General features: G+C 46.1%; 1 long non-coding RNA gene across 1 annotated transcript in view; it reads right to left on the bottom strand.

Moving 5' to 3' along the window:
* The window catches only part of LOC132569761 (uncharacterized), a 323,211-nt gene that overhangs the window by 115,660 nt on the left and 192,961 nt on the right, over positions 1-14,590 (bottom strand). Inside the window, exon 2 of the long non-coding RNA XR_009555285.1 lies at positions 6,740-6,852. This is a non-coding gene — a long non-coding RNA (uncharacterized LOC132569761). The remainder of the gene's footprint in view (positions 1-6,739; positions 6,853-14,590) is intronic.

Raw genomic sequence — 14,590 nt, 5'->3', positions numbered from 1 at the left:
ATCATATAAATCCAATATCATCCTCATGTGGAGGAGGAGTGGGGAATCAAAGCAGGTTATCCCAGGTAAGAGTTTGCACACTTAACCACGACACCAAACTGGCTCTCAGCCCCTCACTGACACCTCCATTTTATTTCCTCATGCCACCACCAGAGCTCTCTTTTTAGATGATAGTTTCAGAGGGCAGCCATGTTGGTCTGCAGTACAAGACGGGTAGCCATGCAGCAATAGGAAAGAGCAAGAGTCCAGGAGCACCTTAAAGGCTAACAGAATTTGTGGCAGGAGAGGAGCTTTCATGAGCCACTGCTCACTTTTTGTGGGAGGTAGGGTTGGGAAACTCCTGGCGATGTGGGGATGGAGTCTGGGGAGAGGAAGAGGAGGAGGAAGAGGGTCGGCTTTTATACTCTGTTTTTCTCTACCTCAGGGACTCTCAAAGTGACTTACAATCACCTTCCCTCCCTCTCCCCGCAACAGACACCTTGTGAGCAGTGTTCCCTCTAAGCTGAGTTAGCGTGAGCCAGCTCACAGATTTTTAGCCTCCAGCTCACACATTTTTGTCTTAGCTCAGGAAGGATGACCCCAGAGCACAATAATTCATGCAGTAGCTCACAACTTGCATGCCAGTAGCTCACAAAGTAGAATTTTTGCTCGCAAGACTGCAGCTTGGAGAGAACATTGCTTGTGAGGTACGTGAGGATGAGACCGTTCTAGTAGGACTGTGACTGGCCCAAGGTCACCCAGCAGGCTTCACACGGAGGAGTGGGGAATCAAATCTGGTTCTCCGAGTCCACCACTCTTGACCACTACACCACCCTGCCTGGGAACCTCAGAGGGCTATAATGCATCCATTTTCTCTAGGGGAGCTGATCTCTGTAGTCCTGAGATAAGCAGTAATTCCAGGGGATCCCCAGGTCCTCCCTGGAAGCTGGCAACCCTACCCCTTCATATATATATTTTTTTGCTCTGTTTGACATCCAATCCAAAAAGGAGTGCTGGGAATCTACAAAGCTGCTGTTATTAAGGTGATGCTTTGGTTGTTCCCCTAAAGGGAACTCCTACTGGCTGAACTTTGCAACATTTCCAGTTTTCAAGGCTCTTCCCCTGCGGGACGAGGAAATTAGGTAGACTTAATCCAGGTGCCCTTTCAAGAGAGCTATTCAGTAGCTGTGACCTGCCACATTACGACCTCCTGCGTGCCTGTTAACTGCTCACACAGATGGTTTCTAATTGGCAAAGTGCAACTTGGACTTTAATGAGTCAGCTTATTCGAAGCTATTGGGACGGCTGCAGCCGCTGCGGCTTTTATTTAATTTCTATTTTATTTTACTGCTAGCCATTGATTTTATTGATTCTGCTTTATTGTTAGTAATTGACTTTACATTTTATTTGTTTGCTAGCTGGCCTGAAAGTTGATTAAGCTGAAAGGCAGGAAATAAATAAGTAAATACATTTGCTGTCCGTTCCGGCCTGGAGTCTTTAGCCTCTGATCCAAACTGGTGTTTCCTAGTGTTCCAGTTCCTGCAATCCAGGTCTTGCACATAGAAGCAAGCCCTTGACTTACTGGATCAGCACAAGGACTCACCCTGTTTTCAGCAATCAGTGATAAGCAGTCCATGATATTTTTTTCACCCAAAGAGTAATTAACATGTGGAATTCACTGCCACAAGAGGCAGTGGTGGCTACAGGCATAGACAGCTTCAAGAGGGGATGCGATCAACATATGGAGCAGAGATCCATCAGTGGCTATAAGCCACAAGGTATAAATGGAACACTATCTGGGGCAGTGATGCTCTGTATCCTTGGTGAATGAGGGGCAGCAGTGGGAAGGCTTCTGGAGTTCTGGCCCCACTGGTGGGCCTCCTGATGGCACCTGGGTTTTGGCCACAGTACGTCACAGAGTGTTGGACTGGACGGGCCACTGGCCTGATCCAACATGGCTTCTCTCATGTTCTTATGTCTAGAGCAGTGATGTTCTGTATCCTTGGCGCTTGGGGGGTTCAACAGTGGGAGGGCTTCTGGGGCGTTTTCGCACTTACCTTTTACTGGCGCGACCATCCTCCTCACGCCGGCGGATCTGCAGGGATTTCGCACCAGAAGCGCCGGCGCAGCCAAAAGAGCCGGCAACTTCCGTCGCGGAGCCAGCTCAAACGGAAACCGCCAAGAAGCAGGAAAACGTTTGGCCCTGTTGGTGGACCTCCTGATGGCACCTGGGTTTTGACCACTGTGTGACACAGAGTGTTGGAATGGATGGGCCAATGGCCTGATCAAACATGACTTCTCTTATGTTCTTACATTCTTAAGCAGTCTTAGGGGTACTGGGAACTTGGACACAATATGATCGCCAAGTTTTGATCACATATCCTTGAAAGGTTCCTCCTCAGATGTTTTCTCTTGAAGTTCATCTTGAGCATCATGCTGAATGTTTATTTGATTTGTTTGTACCCTGCCTTTCTCCCCAATAGGGACCCAAAGCAACTTGCTTCATTCTCCTCTCCTCCATTTTATCTTCAAAACAACCCTGTGAGGTAGGTTTGGTTGAGAGTATGATAGGCCTAAGGGTGCCCAGGGAGCTTCCATAGTAGAAGTAGGGATTCGAACCTGGTTGTTGTGAGGATAAAATGGAGGAGCGGAGAATGATGTCAGCTGATTTGGGACACCATCGGGGAGAGAAGGTAGGGTATAAATTAATAAAGTTGGGCCCACTTTTGATACAGCTACTCACCATTGCTGAGAATTCTACAACAATCAGAAAGACCTTTCTCCATAGATCTCAATGTTTATCTCTCCTACCATGTTTTCTTGTGTCTTGTTTTTGAAAAACTCACACATGGCTACCAAAAGCATAGGTTTACACAGAAAAGCCTTTAAAAATTCACTCTAGGCAGAATTCTTTTTTTAAAAAAAAATCACAAAAAGATAAAAGCACACCTCAAGTGAATATATTTTAGAACTGCTAACAGCAGCTTGGAGAAAGCGAAGTTTTAAAAATCTTAATTCTCTTTCTGCTAAGCAGAATAATGTAAAACACAATGAAATATTTATCAGGTGGATAAAAATCTTTTATTAATATTAGCTCATTAAGCCTCCTTCCATCTCCTGATATTCTTTAGGCAAATTAGATCAAGTGTGGTCTTGTGGGCTTAATTTTGTGGTTTCTGCACTCATTCCTACAATAAACAAATGGGTACATGCCTACAAATGAGAGAATCTGGAGGTCTAGTGAAGTCTCTTTGGTCCACAACTCATGTGCTCTTATACGTTTTCCACCATTTTCCATTCCCCATTTAATAGAGTTTGAAAGGCCTTACAAAATATATTAAACACATAACAGAATATCAAAATTGAAATGCACCATAAGAAAACATTAAAAGACAGCCAAACAACAATACAGTACTGCCAGCATCAGCACTGGGGCCAAAAAGGTTGGAGGCCACTGATCTACACTTTCCCCCCAGCAAGCTGGGTACTCATTTTACCAAGCCAGTTTGAATCCCGTTGGGAGGGAGATCTGGGTATAAATGAAGCAAACAAATAACATAAATACTGGAGTAGTGGCAGAAAGGTGCAGGCAGTGAAAAACAGTACAAGTGACCATGTTTATTAATAAAGCAATAGTTGTAACAGCCTAATAGCTCAGAGGAGCCTAGTCTTGTCACAGCTTAGAAGCTAAGTAGGATTGTCCAGAGCAGGGATGGCCAAACTGTGGCATGGGAGCTCTTTCAAACACATTGTGTGGCTCTTGAAGCCCCCACCGCCCTGTTGGCCAGCTTGGAGAAGGCATTTGTCTCTTTAAATCATTTCTCCAAGCCAGGCCAGCATGCAGCTTGGAGAAGGCATTCAAAGTTAAAGTTGCTTTCATTCCAGCTCTCCCTCTCTCCCTCATCTATTTCCTTCCTTCCTTCCTTCCTTCCTTCCTTCCTTCCTTCCTTCCTTCCTTCCTTCCTTCCTTCCTTCCTTCCTTCCTTCCTTCCTTCCTTCCTGTCTTGCGACTCTCAAACATCTGACATTTATTCTATGCAGCTCTTATGTTAAGCAAGTTTGACCACCCCTGTGCCAGAGTTAGTATTTGGATGGGAGACCACCAAGGAAGACCAAAGCTATCACTCAGAGAAAGGCTCATCTCCTGCTTTGAAAACCCCATGGTCCTGGGGCCACCATGAGTTGTTTGAAACCTGATGACACACAATTATTATTCTAGTCTTTGGGTGAATGGAAATGCCCTCTAACAGTATAGACTATCCAATTGCATTATTTATCCTTTTCAGAACAGGCTGACCAAAGCATTTGCAACCACTGGATGAGGCTGGCAAATGTGAATTTCCTAGCCAGGGGCTTGTTCTGTACTGTCCTATGCTTCCATTAACACGCTGAGGACATTTGCTGCATTAGAAATGTGCCAGCTGCCATTCTATGGTGCTACAGAATCCCAGTGTGAACTTTCCTAGGTTTTTGTACCAGGTCCCCCCACCCCACCCCCGTCGCCCTTAAAGTGGTAAATAGCAGAGAGTTTTCTATTTCAGACTAATGAAAAGAAGTTAAACTGAGGCAAAAGGAAGAAGACACAGTGCAAAACAACTTGGGCCCTCCAGTTATACCCCAGAGCTTAAAGTTACAAATATCGTGGTTTGTGTGGATCAAATGTGAGCCTGAGTTTGACAGCAAAACGTTGAAAAGTAACGGGGGAAATCAGTTGACAGAGTGAGTTTTGAAGAATAAGGTTGAAGCCAAAAGAGGATGGGTTATCGTTTGGCTTGCCTGTCATTGGTCAGGCTGGTAAGCAGTGTGCCTGATTGGTGGACATTTGAAAATTCAAGAGTTACGATGAGTCTGTTAGAATCAGTTAAAGTCAGTTAGTGGCAGTTGGGCAACCAGAAGTCTGAGAAGAAAGACTGAAGGCCAGGAAATTATTGGTAAATAGTGACACCAAGAAATGTGTGTGGGATAGATATAAATGCTATGGAAACAGAAAATTTACTGTGTCTAAATATATTGTATATCTATATGCGATGGTATATATGGTATATATGTACCATGACATGGTATATAAAGAGACAGGGGTTGTTTTTTCCCCTTATATTATTTCTGTTGTCTTTATATGCATTCAAGTAAAATTTGTTCTGTTATTCAGATCTTCATAAATCAATTTATTTAATCAGTCCCTACATGTTGCATTTAATTATATTAACTACAATGTTATTAGAGTTGTAGAGGGAGGGGAATTGGGGTTTGTCCCGAACAGGTGATACTCTAGGTACCCCCCCCCCCCCCCAGATCTCTATGGTAAAGGACATAAAGATTTGGGAGGACTTCAAGAGTGTCTCCTGTCACTTCCAGATTCAGATGCAATTCCCCCTCACCTATACACTCTCTCCTGCCATGAAAATAAGCATCGACAATCTAGTTGAGGTAATTAGTAGGCAAACGTTCCCTGGGGTGGGCAGACGGCAACCCTGCATAATATATTGCCATACTTCCATGTTATAATTATATTAAGTAGCATGGTTTGAGAGCAAGTGGTTAGAGCACTGGACTTAAGTCTTGGAGATCCAGATTCGAATCTTTGCTCTGCCCTGGAAGCTTGCTGACTGAGATTGGGCTCATCACACACTCTCAGCCTAGTCTACCTCAAATGCTGTTATGAAGAAGAAGACAGCAGATTTATACTCTGCCCTTCTCTCTGAATCAGAGACTCAGAGCGGCTTGCAATCTCCTATATCTTCTCCCCCCATAACAGACACCCTGTGAGGTGGGTGGGGCTGAGAGAGCTCTCACAGCAGCTGCCCTTTCAAGGACAACTCCTGTGATAACTATGGCTGACCCAAGGCCATTCCAGCAGATGTAAGTGGAGGAGTGGGGAATCAAACCCGGTTCTGCCAGATAAGAGTTCGCACACTTAACCACTACACCAAACTGGAAAACATGGAGAAAAAGAGAACTACATAAGCCACTTGGGGTCCCCATAACCTGTTTGTCTCCCCAGTGGAATATTTTTGAAGTTACATTTGAAGGAAAGGAACAGAAACATCCCTGGTAACAGTAACCCCAAATGACTATATGCCACAACCTGTGTCCCACCATTCTCTGAAGGGACATATAAACATATGAAGCCGCCTTCTACTGCATCAGACCCTCGGTCCATCAAAGTCAGTATTGTCTACTCAGGCTGGCAGAGAGTCTCCAGGGTCTCAAGCTGAGGTTTTTCATGCCTATTTCCCTTTTTAGTTGGAGATGCCGGGGATTGAACCTGGGACCTTCTGCTTACCAAGCAGATGCTCTACCACTGAGCCACTCTCCCTCCCCTAAAGTGGGGGAATCACTTAAATTGGAAGAAGTCTCTTAGACTGAAGGAAGACTTCAAACATTGCTGAGTAGAATGGGAGGATATAGGCCTTGCCTGTGGTATCCTAACAAGCATATTTCTTTTCCAAATTGCTGGTTTCAGAGCCACTGCAGAACCTATTTCCCCACACAAGGGTTAAACTACAAGGAATCTCAGCCAACCAGAATTTTCTTCCACCGTGTAGCAAATGTTTAAAAATGTGTTTGGAAGATAATTTTTTGCTCTAGCTACATAGCTACAGTTTAGTGTAGTGGTTAAGTGTGCAGATTCTTATCCAAGAGAACCGGGTTTGATTCTCCACTCCTCCACATACACCTGCTGATGTGACATTGAGTCAGTCGCAAGTCTCTTAAGGCTGTTCTGCTCAAGAGCAGTCCTGAGAGAACTCTCAGCCCCAACTACCTCACAGGGTGTCTGTGGTGGGGAGGGGAAGGGAAAGGAGATTGTAAGCCGCTCTGAGACTCCTTCGGCTAGCAAAGGGTGGGGTATAAATCCAATTTCTTCATCTTCTTCTATAAGTGAAAACAAGCGCTGCCAGCTTTAACCATCTGATCAGTAGATTAATCAGTCAATTGACCAATTAAAGCTTTTGTTGATTCACCCATAGTGATGGACAACATCTCCCTTGGGCTTGATTCAGAAAGGGATCAGGTAAACTAAGCTATTTGCCAATAAGTTGGTGCTTGATTTCTCCAAGCTGGGAGTTGAGTTCCAAACTGGGTGCAGAAATCTCTTTGCCTGACCTCCCTTCTGCTCCTTCCTCCCTCCCACTCTGCCTCCTGAGACCCAGTGTGGTGTAGTGGTTAAGAGTGGTGGACTCTAATCTGAAGAACCGGGTTTGATCCCCCACTCCCTCTCATGAAGCCTGTTGGGTGACCTTGGGCCAGTCACAGGTCTCTCAGAGTTCTCTCCACCCCACTTACCTCACAGGGTGTCTGTTGTGGGGAGAGGATGGGAAGGAGATTGTAAGCTGCTCTGAGACTCTGAATGGGGTATAAATCCAGTCTCCTCCTCCTCCTCTTCTTCTTCCTCCCTGTTCACAAGTTACAGTGAACAAATGCTCAATACCTGTACAGCCTACACTTCATTGTCCTTTGTACATGCACTGAGTAATTCTCACCTTAAGTTCAATGTATATACCATCACCAATATCCTGCATGGTATTCTGAACAGTAATGACCACTCTAGCTGTATAATACAGATATGTGCAATCAAATGACAATCAATTTATGGTGATCCCAGCAAGGGGCTTTCAAGGTAAAGGTGGTTTGCCATTGCCTTCCTCTGCAGAGGAAGGTGGTTTGCCATTGCCTTCCTCTGCAGAGTCTTCTTAGGTGGTCTCTCATCCAAGAACTGACCCTACTTAGTTTCTGAGATTAGGCTATACCATGCTGCCTTCCTCCCCATTGATGGAATACTGCAAAGAACATAAGAGAAGCCATGTTGGATCAGGCCAATGGCCCACCCAGTCCACTCTATGTCACACAGTGGCCAAAAAAACCCAAGTGCCACCAGGAGGTCCACCAGTGGGGCCAGGACACTAGAAGCCCTCCCACTGTGCCCCCCCCACAAGAATACAGAGTATCCCTCCCCCAGACAAAGAGTTCCAGTGATAAGCTGTAGCCAATAGCTGCTGATGGACCTCTGCTCCATATGCTTATCCAATCCCCTCTTGAAGTTGTCTATGCTTGTAGCCGCCACCACCTCTGGTGGCAGTGAATTCCATGCAGGGAGAAATGACAGAATTTCTACCTGGGTGATGCAAGGGAAAATGACAGAATTTCTACCTGATTCTACCTGATTCATCTGTAAGTGCCAACAATGTATGGCAAGCTCAGCAAGGGGCTTTCAAGGAAGTGACCAGCAAAGGTGGCTTGCCATTGCCTCCCCCTGCAGAGTTTTATTTGGTGGTCTCTCATCCAAGTACTAGCCCTGCTTGGCTTCTGAGATCTGACGAGATCGGGCTGCACCAGGCCAGCTTCCCTTTCTCCAGCAATCACATTTTTTTTCTCATCAACCGAATATTGTACTTGGAGTACTGGGAAAAAATACTATATCCCCGCAGCCAAAACGTTATGTATTGAAAAGATGTCTGGATGCCTACAACAAAGGAGCCGCAATTGTGCATGAATTGCACTGTAAACTGACGGTCTAGACAGAACCACTCTTTCACCGGGGCTTACTGGCAGTCTGAAGCGGTCAGTCATTCAAAGGGTCAATTGTGCCATTTTTGTAAATTGCTCCTGGCTTCTTTCATGATGAAAGAGGTTGGCTGTTATCCTGTCTCTGCCTTGCCCCCCATTTTGCCTTTGCATTCTGCTGCTGAAGGGATTTCCTCCCCCACCCCCTCTGCAGTCATGCAATAACTCTGAACAGAGTCCTCTTACTGTGTGCCTTGTATCAGATAGAAAGTCTACACACAGCAAGAAAAGCTTTCAGCTTTGGCTGTTAGGTTTAACACACACAAACACTCCGAGTAAGCTGGCAGCAGAAGAGGCAACGGGCAGCTTTCTATCCCTCCTGAGGAAACTTCTTCAAAAGAGGGCTCTCATCCGTCTATTGCTTTAAGGTGAAGATTCTTTCATGTATGAAATGACACACACACTCTCTCTCTCCTGCTTTTAAGAAGAGCCGTGCATTCTTCATCCAGAGCCTAGCAGGGAATGGAGGTTAATAGATATTTTACAAACGATTCACATTTGGCTCACGGTCTATGCATCCCTCCCACTTTCTCTTTGATTGCAGCTCAGAACTATAAGAATGAAGGGGAGGGGGAAACAATCCTTGTCTTTCTTGCACATGTAAGGGATGAGGGTGCTAAAGAGGAAGAGGAGGAGGAGGAGGTTTATACTCCACCCTTCACTCGAAGTCTCAGAGTGGCTTACGATCTCCTTCTCTTCCTCTCCCCACAACAGACTCCCTGTGAGGTAGATAAGAACATAAGAGAAGCCATGTTGGATCAGGCCAATGGCCCATCCAGTCCAACACTCTGTGTCACACAGTGGCCAACCCCCCCCCCCCAAGTGCCATCAGGAAGTTCACAAGTGGGACTAGAAGCCCTTCCACTTTGCACACCCCCCCCAGCACCAAGAATACAGAGCATCACTGCCCCATATTGTTCCAATAATATGCTGTGGCTAATAGCCACTGATGGACCTCTGCTCCATATTTTTATCCAATCCCCTCTTGAAGCTGGCTATGCTTGTAGCTCCCACCACCTGATGGGGCTGAGAGAGCTCTGAGAGAACTGCTCTTGAGAGAACAGCTCTGTGAGGACTGTGACTGACCCAAGGACACCCAGCAGCTGCATGTGGAGGAGTGGGAAATCAAGAGCGGTCCTCCCAGATTATAGTCTGCACACTTAACCACGACACCAAACTGGCTTTCATACTGGCACCTAACCCCGACACCATGGCAGAGCAGGAAATCCAACATGATGCAGTGGTTGGAGTTTCAGGGTAGGATCTGGGAGACCCAGGTTCGAATCCTCACCCTGACATGGAAGCTTGCTGGGGACAGTTCCATACTTGCTGCCAATCTCAATTTGCAGTGCTGTTGTGAGGATGAAATAAAGGGGAGGAGAATGAAGCTCCCATTGGGGAGATAGGTGGGAGACAGGAAGTAAGTAAATAAATAAATCTTGGATGAATAAATCCTTGATCGCAGAGGTCTTTCAAATGGCCAGTCAGTTAGAAGTGACTGTCACTCAGCCTAGCCTAACTCACAGGGTTATTGCGAGGATACAGGGCTTTTTTTTGTATCTGGAATTCCTTTGCATATTAGGCCGCACACCCCAGTCCAATCCTCCAGAAGGGCTCTTTGTACAGGGCCTACTATAAGCTCCAGGAGGATTGGCTACATCAGGCGGAGTGGCCTAATATGCAAAGGAGTTCCCACTACAAAAGAAGTCCTGTGAGGATACAATGAGCTAATGTCATGCAGGGTCATAGCTACCCATTCTCATTTGGTGGAGCTGCCCCCTTTCCTAGAAGGGCTTTACAAATGGAAAAATCAGGGGATTCCTCATTTCATCTTTTCATTACCCCATCTCCCGGGGTGGCCAGAACAGTGGCAACTGATTAGAGGACCCTCCTCCTAGTATTTTCCTTAGTAATTTCCCTCTAGCATTATGGAAAATTGCTTCCTTTGGAAGTCAGAGATATAACTACCCTTTTGGAGTTTAGTAAGGTAAGAACAACAACAGGGATTTTAGTTGACACCTCAGAAACTGGTCTGCTGATTGGACTGCTTGTTAATATTTATTCTATTTTAATAGTTTTGTTAGAATGTGTTTTATTTGACAGCTTTACTGTTGATAGTTTAGGAAGCTGCCCTGTCCCCCCGTCCCTTTTTGGTGGTGCAGATGGCAGCATGGAACTGTTTTGACCAATAAATGAAAATAAATTACATCTATAAAGTTAATTGCTATGTTCAAGTGTCTCAGTGCATTTGGTGCCCATGAATCATAGAATCCCAGAGTTGTAATGGGCCATACAGGCCATCTAGTCCAACCCCCTGCTCGATGAAGGATCAACCTGGAGCAGGGGTATCAAACTCCTGGCCCACGGGCCACACCTGGCTCACCCAGGGCTTTAATCATGCCTGCGGGGCTCTTTTCTCCCCCTCCTCCCCCTCCTGTCCTCACCTTTTGAAGCTCCGGACACTGTGGAGGACATTTGCAGCTCCTTTTGCCTTATCTTTGCTGGCTTCTGGCTTGCAAAGCTACAAGGAAAACACGGAATAGATTTCCCATTGAGGTCTATGCACCCACAGATTTTAAAAGAGAATCTATTCCAGGTTTTCCTTGCAATTTTGTGCTGCAATGTATTTCAATAAAGTGGAGCTAAGGCTGCATTTTGCAGCTTTTTGTTGCATTTATGGCCACTCAAAACTCCTTAAAAATAAAGGGTTGCTCTTTTGAGCCAGCTTGTATTTAATAAATGAACTGGTGCCTAGTAAGTACTCTAACCTGGGAACCCACATCCAAAGGGGGATATTATACTAGAGAGAGCCATTGCCAATCTAAGGACACCCAGGGGAGGAGGGTAGGTGATGGAGAAGAAGCTTGCAATACCTTACCATTTCATGTTTTCCCAGGCTCAGAGCATTTTATATGTTTCGTTTATATTTTTAGTTTCTGCATTGATCTTTGTGCTTTTTCTTCATATATTATTTTAAAAATTGCATTGGCAAATCCCAGTATCCCCCCACCTTTCCATTTTAAACAAAATATCACAAGAGTTTTAAGCATGTTTGTATTTTAAGTTAAAAATAATATCTTTAATTGTGTTTATCTGTATCCTTGATAAAGTTTATATCTCCACTATCTGGCAATATATTTTATGACACGCATGGCTCAGCCCCACAAAGTCCCATTTGTGTCAAAACTGGCCCTCGTAACAAATGAGTTCGACACCCCTGGCCAAGAGTATCTCTGACAAGTGGTTGTTCAATTGCTGCCAGTGAGGGGGAACTCACCACCTCCCTTGGGAGCTGATTCCGCTGCTGAACAACTCTTCCTGCAAAAAAGTTTTTTCCTTATATCCAGCTGGTACTGCCCTTAATTTACATTCCCGCCCTTAATTTAAACCCATTACTGTGAGTCCTCTCCTCTGCTGCCAACAAGAACAGCTCCCTGCCCTCTTCTAAGCAGCAGCCCTTCAAAGACTTCGCGAGAGCAATCCTGTTCCCCCTCAACCTCCTCTTCTCCAGACTGAACATTTCCAAGTCCCTCAGCCTTTCCCCATAGGTCTGTTGGTTGTTAGCTGAATAAAAACAATAATAATTGCTTCCCAAATTTTGGCCCTGCTTACAGTGAACATCTTCTTTAAATAAACAAGAACCTTCAGTTACCCCACACCACTCTCATTTAAACAGCTTGCCAGGCGAACGGTATAATCCTATGTACACTTACCTTGGAGTAAGCTCCACCGAATACAGTGGACATACTTCTCAATAAATTTACACTGAGTTGCCAGCTCCAAGTGGGAAAATGACTGCAGATTTGTGAGTTGGAGTCTCAGGACCAGGGATCGTTCTGTAGAAAACATGGTGCAGCTCATCCAGGGATTGTTACGCAGCTGCACCTACTATTCAATGGACAAGGTGGGAAGGAGGAGGTGGAACTCTCAGGGCGTTTTCACACTCACCTTCAGCCGGCGCGACCCCCCTCTTCACCGCGCAGGATCTGCGTGGATTTCGCACTAAACGCCGCGGAGCAGCCTTTTGCGCCAGAAACTCCCGGCGCAAAAGCCGCTCAAACGGAAACCGCCAAAAAGCAGTTTCCGTTTGAGTGGCTTTTGCGCTGGGAGTTTCCGGCACAAAAGGCTGCTCCGCGGCGTTTAGTGCGAAATCCGCGCAGATCCTGCGCGGTGAGGAGGGGGGTCGCGCCGGCTGAAGGTGAGTGCGAAAACGCCCTCAGAAAGGTTCAGGAGCTGTGCTCCTGTGAGCTCCCGCTGAATCCGAGGTCTGCTCAGGACTGTGGAGTTTGTGGAAGAAGAAGATATTGGATTTATATCCCGCCCTCTGAATCTCTGAGTCTCAGAGCAAGTCACAACCTCCTTTATCTTCCTCCCCCACAACAGACACCCTGTAAGGTGGGTGGGGCTGAGAGAGCTCTCACTGCAGCTGCCCTTTCAAGGACAACCTCTATGAGAGTTATGGCTGACCCAAGGCCATTCCAGCAGCTGTAAGTGGAAGAGTGGGGAATCAAACCCAATTCTCCCAGATAAGAGTCCGTGCACTACACCAAACTGGCTCTCTGTAATTGAAATTGAAATGAAAAGAGAGGGGAGCGATCTCAGAAGGTTACATAAGACTGTCCACCTTCCATTTTATTTATTTTTTATTTATTTGATTTATAAACCACCCTTCCCTATGCAGGCCACAGGGTGGTGGACAGTATCTCAAGAAATAGTTTTACAGAGGAGCCCTCTGTGCAATCAGGGCCATTTGGCCCCACTAGGGTTGCCAAGTCCAATTCAAGAAATATCTGGGGACTTTGGGGGTGGAGCCAGGAGAAATTAGGGGTGGAGCCAATATCAAGGCTTTGACAAGCATAATTGAACTCTAAGGGAGTTCTGGCCATCACATTTAAAAGGACGGCACACCATTTCAATGCCTTCCTTCCATAGGAAATCATGAAGGATAGGGGCACCTTCTTTTGGGGCTCATAGAATTGGACCCCCTGGTCCAAACTTTTTGAAACTTGGGGGGTATTTGGGGGAGAGGCACTAGATGCTATGCTGAAAATTTGGTGCCTCTACCCCAAAAAACAGCCTCCCCCAGAGCCCCAGATACCCGCGGATCAATTCTCCACGATTTTCTATGGGAATAAATCTCCACAGGGGATAATAGAGTTCCCAGCAGACATTTCCCTCCCCTCCCCCCGCTTTCTGACGACCCTGAAGCGGGGGGAGGGCGTCCAAATCGGGGGATCCCCTGCCCCCACCTGGGGATTGGCAACCCTAGGCCCCACTTGGCCTTCCTGCAACGTGGGAAGGTCAAGCGAGGGGGGGGGGGGACTTTGCACAGAGGGCTCAAGCTGAATTTGGGTCGGTGCTGGGGGCCCTCCCCCCACTGGAGGGCATGGGGCAGAGCCTTGCCTGGTGCGGCAAAAACTCCAGCGCTGGCCCTGACAATAGCAATCCCAAGACTATTCAGATGGCAGTTAAGAACCAATAATGGTATGATATCTTTTTTTTTTTTTTGAGATGTGGTGACCAGAACTGTACACAATATTCCAAATGAGGCTACACCATAGATTTATACAGCGGCATTATTCTTCACCATAGCTCTTGATGCCTCATGGGCAGGGCTTTGTTTGTAACAGGAACTCCTTTGCATATTAGGCCACACACCCCAATGTAGCCAATCCTCCAAGAGCTTACAGGACTCTTAGTACAAAGCCTACTCTAAGCTCCAGGAGGATTGGCTACATCAGGGGTGTGTGGCCTAATATGCAAAGGAGCTCCTGCTACAAAAAAAAAACCCCAATGGTTCCTTTGGCCCTCAGCAAGGGTTCAAAGGGGCTGCCATGGGAAAAGATGGTCAAAAATCCTTTCTCAAAGTCACTACCTTCACCAAGTCCCTTCAGAGTTGCTTGTGGAGATACTGAGGGAAGAAAAAAATGCCTTGCCATTGACTTCAGAGGGATCAGGGTTATTTTGCTCCCTCTTTCCTACTGTTATGGAGTCGTGCAATAATATCTGTGAGAATTTCAATTACAGCAAATATAATTCTTTATGGAGG

This window comes from Heteronotia binoei, chromosome 4, assembly GCF_032191835.1.
Source record: "Heteronotia binoei isolate CCM8104 ecotype False Entrance Well chromosome 4, APGP_CSIRO_Hbin_v1, whole genome shotgun sequence".
Lineage (NCBI taxonomy): Eukaryota > Metazoa > Chordata > Lepidosauria > Squamata > Gekkonidae > Heteronotia > Heteronotia binoei.
This window is presented reverse-complemented; position numbering and strand designations above follow the sequence as displayed.